This window comes from Ostrinia nubilalis, chromosome 9 (assembly GCF_963855985.1).
Source record: "Ostrinia nubilalis chromosome 9, ilOstNubi1.1, whole genome shotgun sequence".
Taxonomy (NCBI): Eukaryota; Metazoa; Arthropoda; class Insecta; order Lepidoptera; family Crambidae; genus Ostrinia; species Ostrinia nubilalis.
In genome coordinates this window covers 13527441-13539910 of record NC_087096.1, presented here as the reverse complement: position 1 = coordinate 13539910, position 12470 = coordinate 13527441, and positions in this window count along the sequence as shown.

The following is a 12470-nucleotide window of genomic DNA, read 5'->3' as shown; positions in this document are numbered from 1 at the left end:
AATTCAGAACTTGAATATTCAACTGCAATGTCTGCTAAGAACGCTTCAAACTCGGTACTTCTTTCCCAATTCCATAAAATTCAACACTTAAAAAGTGACAAAAAACTTTAAAATAGGTAGTTGAAACAAACCACAGCTAATTTTCATAGTTGACTGTACTATACGATAAACATGTCAGTCAATTTGACAACCTTTGTCGGAAACATTATTCAATGAAAATATTGTCCGAACCCTTAGTATTTCTCTTCGACAAATACTTTAACACATTGTGAACCACTTTTCTTTCACGACTATAAAAAGATTTTAGCAATTTATTCACAAAATCAATTGCGCACATTTAAAATAAAGTTTGTTTACACTATGACAGCAATAAACTGACATGCAAGGTGACATTATAATGAAGTTTTCAGTTACTGTTGCCATTAAAAGAAATTAGTACCATTAGTTTTCCGCAACATGGCGAGGGTTTTTATGTTCCTGGTCAGGCTATAAGTTTCTTTATTATACCTTGTCAATTTTATTAGAAGAGAGAGAAAGGGTTAAAGTCGATTTTCGAACTTCTATATTTTTCAGATTAAAATTCGTTGCGGATTCCAAGCTGTAAGATCCTGGCTATACAGGAGTTGTATTGGTGGAAAAGTGTGGGTGGAGTCTGTAGGTATACTTGTAGAGGTACATACGTAGATGTGTATCTTTAAATAAGCATGTTGTTTATAGTCTCAATTTCTTTACCAAGGTCAAATGTCACGCGCAGGACTTTTTGCAACCCATTGTTACCGTTTTATTAATCGCCGCAACGACTTGTGTGACAGACAGTGATCTGCAAATCTGCGATTATTCATGCGTCGATTTTGACAAATGGAGGCGTAGCGGCCGTCAGATATACGCCCTTGCGCCCGCGCCGATCGCGTGACCCGAAGTGCTTTAAAGTAGGTTTGTTTGTGGTTATGACTGTATTATGAGACAGATCTGGGTGACAGATCGGAATAAGTACTTACACGAGTTATGAACGCTTCTGAATCTTTTTTTATGAAATGCCATCATATTTTAGAGTCCCTGCAGACTAAAGACTTGATCGGCCATTAAAAACTCTGCTTCTATTTGTATGAGCAATCTGCTGATTAATAAATAAATAATAATAAATATCCTTGGACATTTTACACTGCGCCTCTAGTCCCAAACTAAGCAAAGCTTGTACTATGGGTACTAGACAACGGATATAAACATAGTTAAATACTTTTTTTAAATACATATAGTATACATAGTAACACCCGGACCCGTCACAAAAATTAAAATTCATCATTTCAATTTCTGCCCGGCCGGGAATCGAACCCGGGACCTCACGGCATAGTAGTCCTGTTCTGAACCACTACACCAAACGACCGACAAAATCAGTGTAATGTGCGTCCTACTCTCATACTTGTTCTTTACTGATTAACAGCCCAATTAAAATCGCCTGACAAAAAGTCTAATCTGCTGGTAATCATCTGATGATGACATTATCATCATCATTTTAGCCACAGGACGTCCACTGCTGAATATAGGCCTCCCCCAATGATTTCCATTTTACAGGCAGACGCTGGAAATCTTATTGATGTTTACCTAATGATTTTCTTAAATAAGTCAGAATCAATTCGAACTCTACTCCCAATAATTATTGGTAGTCACTCATAAAATGCATTAAGGCCTTATGATTTACCTTCTCTTATTGCAAAACCTTCCTGCCTATTAGCTCCAAACTCCAGTAGCAGAAAACATGAGTCAGTTAAATACTAACTAAACTTTTGCGCTGACGTCATCTGTTTAAATGCTTACGGTATGACCTATCCTGGACTCGAAATACTTTCAGCTTAGTCATGGTTTGTATTGTTCGTTTTAGATATTTTCTGGTTCAAATTTGTCAAGGTCCATCCGCCCACATCCGTCTTCGTCCAAGACTTAAAGTAGACACCGTGGGAACTCTATTTACTGTATGAATAATACAAAACGATTACGTATGTTACATATAGTAAGTATATTGGTACTTAGCACCGGACAATGTGTTATTGTAATCTGATTGTGTGAAATTTCGAAATAGGTAACGAATTTTTGTACTTATCTTAAATGAGATATTTTTAATTATATAATCTACATACAATTAATCAGTTTCATCAATTTTCTTAGGTCTATTCCAATTTGGGTACCTGGATTGACCACCCAGGTGATCAAAGTGGTTAGTGAACTCCAGGCGACACTTTGGTGTCCTTTGATCACCTATGGATTAGACGTCCACATTGATCATCTAGCTGATCTTATCCATGGGTGCTCAAAGGACACCAAAGTGTCGCCGAGTGATCACCCAGGTGATCAAAGTGGAAATTGGAATATACCTTTTCTAAGCCCTTTGAAGCAATATCTGTAAGTTGGTCAAAAATTCAGCTCTACATATAAGTGACAATTTAGAACGACTTTTTTGCATTGTAATAGAAATATTTGGAATTACTTAGACTAGCGTTACCGATAGAAGATGGACATAAAAAGCGAAAAGGCTTAAAATACCTTAAAATATTTAATTAAATCTTAATAAAAACATTCAAGAGATGCTACATCCATCAACGTAATCTTCCTATGTCCTATAAGTATGTACTACCTAACAGTAATGTATGAACTGGATTATCGATAACAAATAAACGATAACAAAACTTCACTGTCATCGTTACCACAATTTTTCGTTGGTTAGGCAATATTTGTGTAATTATGGTGACTCCACCATGATTCAGTAGTACTAGTACCTACCTACATAGGTATTAACAATTTTGAAATATAATGCTTACAATCTCATTCCTAGACAAATAAAATACATATAATAAAAATAAAATATTTTATTTGTTGCTGAAAATAATTCCAATGTTTGTACAGTGGAAATAATATTTTCTGTTTACTCTTAGCTCCTACACAAATAAATGTTACATGTGTTCACGTGAATTTCATTGCAAATATTACGAAGTACTTAGTACTTATTTAGTTAGACAAATCGAAAGCAACTACGCTTAAAGTTAGTCGATAATACCTAAACTAAATCAAACTGGCACGTATAACTTTTGATAATTATAAGCTTTTTTGTTTCATTTTAGAGACTTGTTAAGTAATTAAGTAGCGAAAAACAAAACAACTAAAGATACTTATATTTTACGAGACGACAAGTTTTAAAGGACTGTTTTGCAAGATCATTAAATTTTTACTGAAACTGCCTCTTGATTAATCATAAAACGACAAAAAAGGTTTCTATAAGTCGCCAGTGTTGTGGGCGTAAACGTAAACTTTATAGATAACTAAATTAAAAGATCTCGAACCAAGGCTGTCCGTTAATTTGAAATTTATCGATACTACAAGTACGATTTGCTTGACACCCACGGCCCATGTGTTATTAGTTACCTGCATATGTTATTGCGATACCTAACTAGTTTACATACCACGTTCGTTTCTACATAGCTTTTAAAAGTACTTTTGCTCCAGATGTGTCAATTTAACGTTAGCAGGTAATGTATTTAGTGTTTGCTAACACGATTATCGTTTCGTATAATCTCCGATAACCTTATAAAATATGGTATTTAGCATAGTTTCGACACGATATTAAAATTCTATGTAAAGATTGTAGCCCCCCACGTCATATTTCGTGTTAAAAATCGGTGATAAGAGAAAGGTGAAATTAATAAATGATGTTAAAAATTCGTTACTATGCATTTTTTTTGGAGCGATTACTTACTCGTATTATGTGATGACATCATACCTCATACAATAACTTTGTTGTCTCTAATGCTTGTCGAATCAACCTGGTTTTGTATTACCCGTTTTCAAAACTTTTTATATCATCTATGAATTCGGGTCCGTGGCCGAGTCCCCCAGTATTTGACGCACCCGTGGTGGACGCCCCCGATTTAAATAAATTTAATATCATATTTTTTTCGGCTTTTGCACTAAGTACAGTCAACGAAAAAAGTTTCACAAGCTAATTATTATACTAAACTATGCATGTTTGACGCTATTTATGCAATCTGGGAGCAAAATTTTAACCCAAAACCAGCAGTAGTAAGAAACAAAAAACTTTTGTAGGAATTATTTTCATTTCATTAGATTCATTTTTGTGTTTAATTCTACTGGCCTAATAAATATTTATTCGTTTATAAACATTTTTGTGCCTGACTGTACATTTGATTAAAAATTGCTTCAAATCGAATTTAACTGACCGGGGGCGTCGACCACGGGTGCGTCGAAAACTGGGGGACTCGGCCACGGACCCATGAATTCAGCTGAAAGATAAATAATAATATATTTTCCAAGTTGGTAACGTAATTTCCGTAAGTATAGGAGCACACTTTAGGCTGAGTTGCATCACTTTATTTTAACCGTGACTGCAACCATAACCGGTGTTTTTTGTATGGAGTTGGTCAGACTTTTGACGTTTGTTAAAGTAAAAAATAAGATGGTGCAACCCAGCCTTAGGAGTAGAACCAACCGACCTTTGTAAATAAAATTACTCTAGTTCTTATATTCACCGCTTATCATCTTTGTTGTGAAGGCTTGCCTACATTTCCACATTATGCAAAATAATGAAACTAGACCTAGGCCGGTTCTTTTGCGTTATTCGAAAACTAAGGCCAGCCAGTGTTTTAATCAGAATATCGCTATTACTCATTCTGACGGTGAATGTAGGGCCGTGACCATTGGCGAAATGTCACTCAAAACTTAAAAATGGCCAATATTATAATAGTTTTATTAATCACTTAAAATTAAGTTAATAATTTAGTTATCTACTTATCTACTTAACACGTGTAAATCAGCCTTAACATTCCTAGAATCAAAAGTATGAAGCTACAGTGACGTCTGACATGACTCGAAGATCAGCGATAAGATATAGGCAATCGTAGTTAAAGATATTTTAAAGAACCTATTCTGCTCGTAGAGGCTTCTTCCTTCCTCAAACTTATACGAAACGAATTCTGAATGAAATTGAAGTGCACAAGCGTTAAAATAATCGCAACAGGTGGTCTCTTTACTGAACCGAACAAAAAACAAGTGAACGCGTTCTCACGGAAACTCAAAAGGCTAAAAAGCAAAAAGTTTGGAAGCTTCATTATCCTGTAGCCACTTACCACATCCCCTTGGACCGGATCAAGCGCCGGAGGCGGCACCTGGCGGGTTGCGCAAACGCAATGTGTCGCAAAACCAAAACTCTGCATCGGCAAAATGTAGAAGGTAAGCAAAAGACTGCGTTTCGAAAATTCTAGAATTTTTGGATACATGGTAAGGAATTTTGGTACGAGATGGTTTTGATTTATTATTTAGTCATCGGTATATATAAGTGACTTGTCTGCATGATTTATTACTTTAGCTTGCCCGCCTGGTCCCAATGACAATGCGACTACTTATGAGCTCTACTTATCAATGAGTAGGTAATGAATGATACTTATTACATGACCTACATATATTTTTTATATTGATTTATGCAAATCATACAAATATTGCAATCGAGATTGATATAATTTTGTGGGTAAACCCCATCAAAACAATAAGATTACCTATACTACATTTTCAGGTTTCAGTGTTTTTCATTTGTAACTCATAACTTTGATTAACAATGAAATCAAACGCTTAAATTAATGTATGAACCTGCTCTACCTAGCGTCATATCACCGGTGTTTACTTGATAGGCGTTACTAAACAAAATGATTCATGTTACGATGGCATTCCCTCGCGGGTACAGCATAATATCATTACTCTTATGTAACGCTAATGGTCACTGACTAATTTAATTATAGTACGACTATGTAGCGAATGGACGTTGATGGCCGCGAAAACATTAATAATAACACAGTTTTTCTGTTACTGAAAGTAACACATGTTATACTAGCATTTCCTTGTGCTTGCTTGCTTGCTTGTTGCTTACTGCTAAAAAAAAGAGGAATGACTCTATATTGAGTTATTATTTATTATAAACTAGCTTTCCGCACGCGGCCGCGCGGCTTCGCCTGCGTGGAATTTTGTCTGTCACAGAAAAACTTTACCGCGCCCGTTCCTGTTTCAAAAACCGGGATAAAAACTATCCTATGTCCTTTCCCCGGACTCAAACTATCTCCCTGCCAAATTTCATCAAAATCGGTTCATTGGTTTAGGCGTGAAAGAGAGACAGATAGACAGACAGACAGACAGAGTTACTTTCGCATTTATAATATTAGTATAGATTATCGATTTTAATACAAAACCATGTCAGTTATTCTTTGAAGGTTAAACCATAACACTAAAAGATGGGTTATTGTAACTTTCACTTTACCTATTGTTTATTAGTATCGTTTTTTTGAGAAATACTCTTATACTATATTATGTCCAAATTGTCCAACCATCTTTCTCAAGTTAAGTAAGAACATAAAACAATTATTATTAAAAAGTTGTTAACATTGCAACTCTTATAACACATTGACATTTTATATTATTCACATGCACCATTATATCACGTTGTAGGTATTTAAACTAATTTCGCAAGTAAAACCTTTGAATTCCAATAAAAAGCCTGTTATTTAGAAACATTGTGCCAAATAATCAGATATTGCAAATTGCAAAGATCGTCGTTTAAAACTGACCTTGGTTATGTCATACAATACTCGAATTTTCCGCCGCCCCAATAATATTGGTTTATACTTTATGCTTGTAGGTATAGTACTACATTACTTACAGATTTTATGATAAGACCCTATTTGCATAATGTTTTTAATAATATAATTTCATCAACATGTCTGTCTTGGTTTATGAAGGTTGAAGTTTCTTCTTTATGATTCCTTAGTTTATACATACCTAAGGATAAATCTATTTGATAAAATAATACCAAGTAAACATTTATTTTTCTTTTTTTCTTTCACATATGTATAATGTTTTTTCATTTTATCATAATTCAATCAGTTATTGATGATGAGATTACATTACAATACTCGTGATGTTACTTGTACATGCAATAATGTTGTTTAATCACTCGATTAAAGATTTAGGGTAATGTAGTACCTACTTTGGTGGATAATATACTTCGTCACAAAGATGAAACTGCAGAATATGAATTGAATGAAAAGTCAAGTAAGTAATTATTACCTTATTGCATGTAAATTGTGAGGTTAACTTTGTTTGTAAATGAAGAAAGGGCTTAATATTCTTAGGCTGGATTGCACCATTTCAGGCTGGCTTGCATCATCTTATTTTAACTTTAACAAACGTCAAAAGACTGTCAAACTCCATTTAAAAACACCGGTTATGATTATAGTTACGGTTAAAGTATTTACTATGACACTAGAGTTCACTGGATTGCGTATGAATCTATAAATACGCCACGTTGAGAAACTGCACAAAAACAAAACTTTGATTTACATCGATCAGCTGGCTCAAATTTGGGTCAGCGCATGTTTTCGAAAGTAGTCCATCTAGATTCCGAGTAAATAAAGGCCATTATTTGGCTGAAACACGGCGACATGTCATGTCATGTTGCGTGTGTTGGCTGGTGTTGATGGGATGCTAATAATTAAATAAAAATATTTTAATTTTGGAGGCTTTAGGCAATTCCCGGTGCTAATTGTTTTATCATACTTTAGGGTTCCGTAAATTATAGGGGTACCGTATTCGAATTAGTTTTTTTTAACGAAGGAAAAGGCGCATTGAAGAAATTATTATTTTTATAGTATCGAGTAGTTGTGATAAATAGGTACAGACAGCATAGAAAAAGACCTGTATAAAGAGGGGTTACTGAAATATCTATTTTGGAAATCACTTACACTATAAGGACCCTGGTTCGAAATAAACATACCATATATATTTTTTTATAAATCAACGACGAGAAGCTGAAAAAGCAATTTTTCTGACATTTATCCAATTTCTTTCGATCTTACGTCTTAGTTTTTTCAATGCAGTATTTTGTATATTAGTTATCCTTAAATCCAAGTTCCTAACTCTATTTACAACTGCATTTAAACAGATGTTTAAGCCATTTACGATCCTTACGAGATAATAAATCTTCCCACAGACAGATTTCAACAAGGCTTAATTACTCAAAGTAGGTATTGCATTTCATTTGCCGAGTTTGATTGACGTGAGGTTTGCGTCCATCCAGACGTCTTTTGAGTTGAAATTAATTATGTGCCTAATAAAGTCGAAACTAAACTCTGTTATAAGTGTTTTAAATAAATATTAATAAACTATTGAATAATAATAATACGGAGGTATAAAGTATTTATGAGTCTCGAGATTATTAAAACTTATTAGATGCATTTTTCATTAGCAACAAAAAAAAAATTTGACGTCACCTCGATATTGAGATTTTATAGCCAAAGCCGCAGGCTATGCTTTAAGCTTTATTGCCTCATATTTTTTGCACATGACTGTACTTTAATAATGCAAATAATAGGAGCTGCAGTAGGTATACAGCCTGAAATCCGGATTATTTAAGAGTGACATTGACACGCTGAGAATTTTGCTGCACTGTTTTATTATCAAGGGCTTATTTTATATGCCTACAACTACATAGCTCATTATGTTATGAAATAAATATTTCGATGAAAGATTCTGTTTTTACCAAGTGGACACAGAAAAAGTGGTAACATAGAGTTAAGATGCGAGATTTCCTTGTTGATTGATTCTTTCCTCTTGATTGAAATGATTTTCTAGTAGACTGGCACCTCAATAGCGCTTATCAATTGGTATCTGATAATGATATGACTTAAAATGATGACTTTAACTTTTTGTGCTTTCACTTTTTTGTCATTGGCTCTATCTAAAAACATTATCTTTCTTTCCCAACGTAGCAAAAAAGTTTCATTTGGTTAGTCGTCATAGGTGACCGGGAAGAAACCAGGAGATTTGGACCTTACTTTTATGTTACGAGGCCAGTCTATTTAATTACCGAAACAAAAATATAAGGCAACACAGTATGATACAGCTACAAAACATAAATATAATTCAATAATCTATTGATACTAGATAATCCATTTAATCTATTGCTGTTATAGATTTAGGTCATACAAGAATTGTGTGGATGACCTTATTTTCATTAGGTTGACCATTTAAATATTAACTGATCGTATAGCCAAAACCTTGCCGTATTTTATAGTTTTAGCAATGATTTTATGGGTTCATCAAGATAGAGAAGAATTTAGATCAAAGTTGCAAGCTATCTGCATACAATATATTCGAAAGATTAGATCAGTGATACCTCCATATAGGTAGGTTTTCTTTCGAAATTATGGATGTAATGGATTTTTAACATATGAGGCGTTGATCAATAAGTAGATTTTAACATTCTTGTTAGTTATGGAATTCAATGTAAAGTTTTTCGTCCGATTTTTCTCGTGTCCATTTGAAAAGTTTTCTCAAAGCGTTGATTAAGGATTAAGGCTACTTACATTTCAATTATAGATTTGGGATTTATTTATTAGTGTAGTGTAGTTAGGTATATTTTGGAAAGAGTTTTCAAAGAGAAAATATAATAAAAACTTTAAGGTTATTTTTGCTGTTAACATTAATGATAAAGTTACATACTAACCCCGCACCAATCGGGAAGGTACTATGGAACTTTTGAGAGGTCTCATATTTATTCTTAAGTATTTCTAGGACATTTCCTCTGACATTTTATTGATTTTCAACTTTACCAGCCCTAAATATGTCACGTAGCAGGAGTTGTACTAAGCACTTTGAAAGTCGAAATTGAATAAAATATTTTTGATTTTGTTTTACCTACCTAAACCTAGCTAATTACAACAATGATGTAACGTCTTAGAGCAATGAATAGGTAGGTGCTCATATCGCATTAAGTATGACATAATGATCAAGAGACCTTAAGTAAAACAAAACCACACCTAAGTGATCTCAATATTCTTGATCGGTATTGCAAAACGAATTTGCATTTTATTTCAAAGGAACGAATCGAATTCGTATGAAGTCCAGGGCCGGAACAGATTGTCGCCTCAGGCTTGCCGTTTTAAGGAAACATTACTTTTTGTGGGTTTATCCCCTTAGGGTGTGTTCACAATGCCATGTGACATATTTGAGACGTGCATCCAACGTGAAACCTTGTGAAACACAGGTTGGTTTTTGTGCGTTTACGTGACATTGGCGAAATCATGTTTCACAAAACCAAATCGTTGCCAAAATAAAAGAAGAAGAAGAAGATGGTTTTTGTGCAGGCGCACTTCACGTTATGTCAAAATACCTTTAAGCTATGCTTTTATGCATTAATTCATAGACCATTTGCGACCAAATTAAAATTCAACCATACCGCAATTTCTTTTATGTGCTGACTGGTGTATTTTTTAGTGCAAAAGTTTGTGAAGAATGATAGATGTTTGTCTTTCCTTACGCTTAATTATCTGGACGGATTTTGATGAGACTTTATACGTATATGCCTCCTACGATAGGATAGGACATAGACATAGGCTATATAAAGCTATTTTTTTCTTTCCACAATGTCGTTCACTCTCCGCGTGTATGAACACGCTCTTAAAGTAATTTACTTATGCATATTAAGCGATTTACTGGCTAATTAATGACAGTATTATTAACACTTTCAGTTATTAAAATGCATGAGGTAAAAATTAAATTATGCGTCACTTGCTGTTTGCAATTTTGGCATTGGTATTGTAGGTCAGTGCTTAGTCTATCATTATTCGTGAATGTAACATGTTGAATTTTCTTCGTAAACTTAAAAATCTAGGAGTTTTTGTAATCTTTGGAACCTATATGTTTTAACTATAGTAGTGTTCTCTTTGTCTGGGTGTCCACGGAAGACCAGCGTCGTGGCATTATCTACTGAGATGCTACGACACCATGCTGAGTGGATACCTTTTCAGTATCTTTGTAATTACTTACACGTTAAATATTTATTAAGTATTGTTGTAAGTTAAGTGTATTGTCGATGATACTGAATAAACATTTTTTCTTTCTTTCTTTCTTCTATATGTTGATAAAAGGTTAGGTTATGATAAAACAACTTGAATTCAATGCAATGTATGCAAGGACTCGATCCCTGCCCAAAGCAAACATATTTTATGTGTAATTATTTTACCTGTTTGTATTGGTCTGAGTGTGTGTTCCGCCATGAGTAGGATATTTAGGAACCTACTTACCAAGTTTAATCCGTTGTACAAGTTTTAGTTAGTCTGTAACTAGATTGCTCACCTAGATTAGCCGAGGGATAGAATATTTAATATTAATTTAATAGCAACAATAATCCTTACTCTACAATCATGATTGTTTCGGCACTATGCACCATTTAAGCTGATTTCGGCCCTGGTCACTAAGGCCGTGCCAATATGTACCCCCGGGCTACAAACATATTCGTACCTTATCTGCCCATTTAGATAAGTTGAAGGCAAATCGATCAATTTGCTCGAGTGCATTTCGCTAAGTGTCAGTGTTTAAAAGTCCTTAATATAACTTGAGTAACGAGTTTCAATTTCAAATTGCATGTCTTAAGTAAGTACCTATGATTTGTTATCGAAGTGTTTTTAATTAATTTTACAATTTACATTATTATAGCTAATGCAATTATTTTTTCAGAAATCTACAATTAATAGCGTTAGGTAAAGTAGGAATGTATTCTGTGGACCGCCAACCTGATGAGGGTATGTTCTTTGGGGACTTTGGTCCAGCAGTGGATGTCCTTATTGTCCAGCAGTGGACGTCCTTTGGCTGAAATGAATGTCGTAGTAATGTTTTCAGAGCTTAATCTCCGTTTCAGTAGATTACTTTGTTTCTTAATTGATGCAATTGATAACTCCGTAGTCCAGAGAAAAGACGAGGGTGGGACTGCCATATCGAAGGTTCAGAGTTCGAATTGCGGTATTCATAGTGTATGTATTGAATCTATATTTCACTTAGGCTGGGTTGCACCATCTTACTTTGACTGTAACAAACGTCAAAAATCTGTCAAACTCCATACAAAAAACACCGGTTATCGTAACAGTTACTGTCAAAGTTAGGTGGTGCAACTCAGCCTTAATGTAATTTTCCTATTTTGGTTGGGTTATTTCGAGCTTTTGATTGATTTTTAGAGGCCACTTTGACTTGTCTGATTGTGATTGAGCCATGTTACACACCTAAACCGATTGTGACTTAGAAGAAAAACTAAATTATCAAATTATCGCGAACTCTACACGTGTTTCAAATTTTGGCAACCTGTAAATTCGTAAATCGATCGTTATCTTATCAGCTTAATCGCAGGGACATGACAATTGAAAAACATCGCGAAAATACACTTGGCGATGTTACGTATACAAAAAGTATGTTATCGTTTCATCGGGACAGTTATTTCATGACGCAAATATTTGCTATCGAGTACGCTGCAAGAGTATAAGTAGGTAATAAGATCTATCTATAATCTATATTGTGAGTACACTTTTATTTATCTGAAAGTTGAATAATTCTGACTTGTTGAAATATTTCTATGCCTGATTTAAGTATAA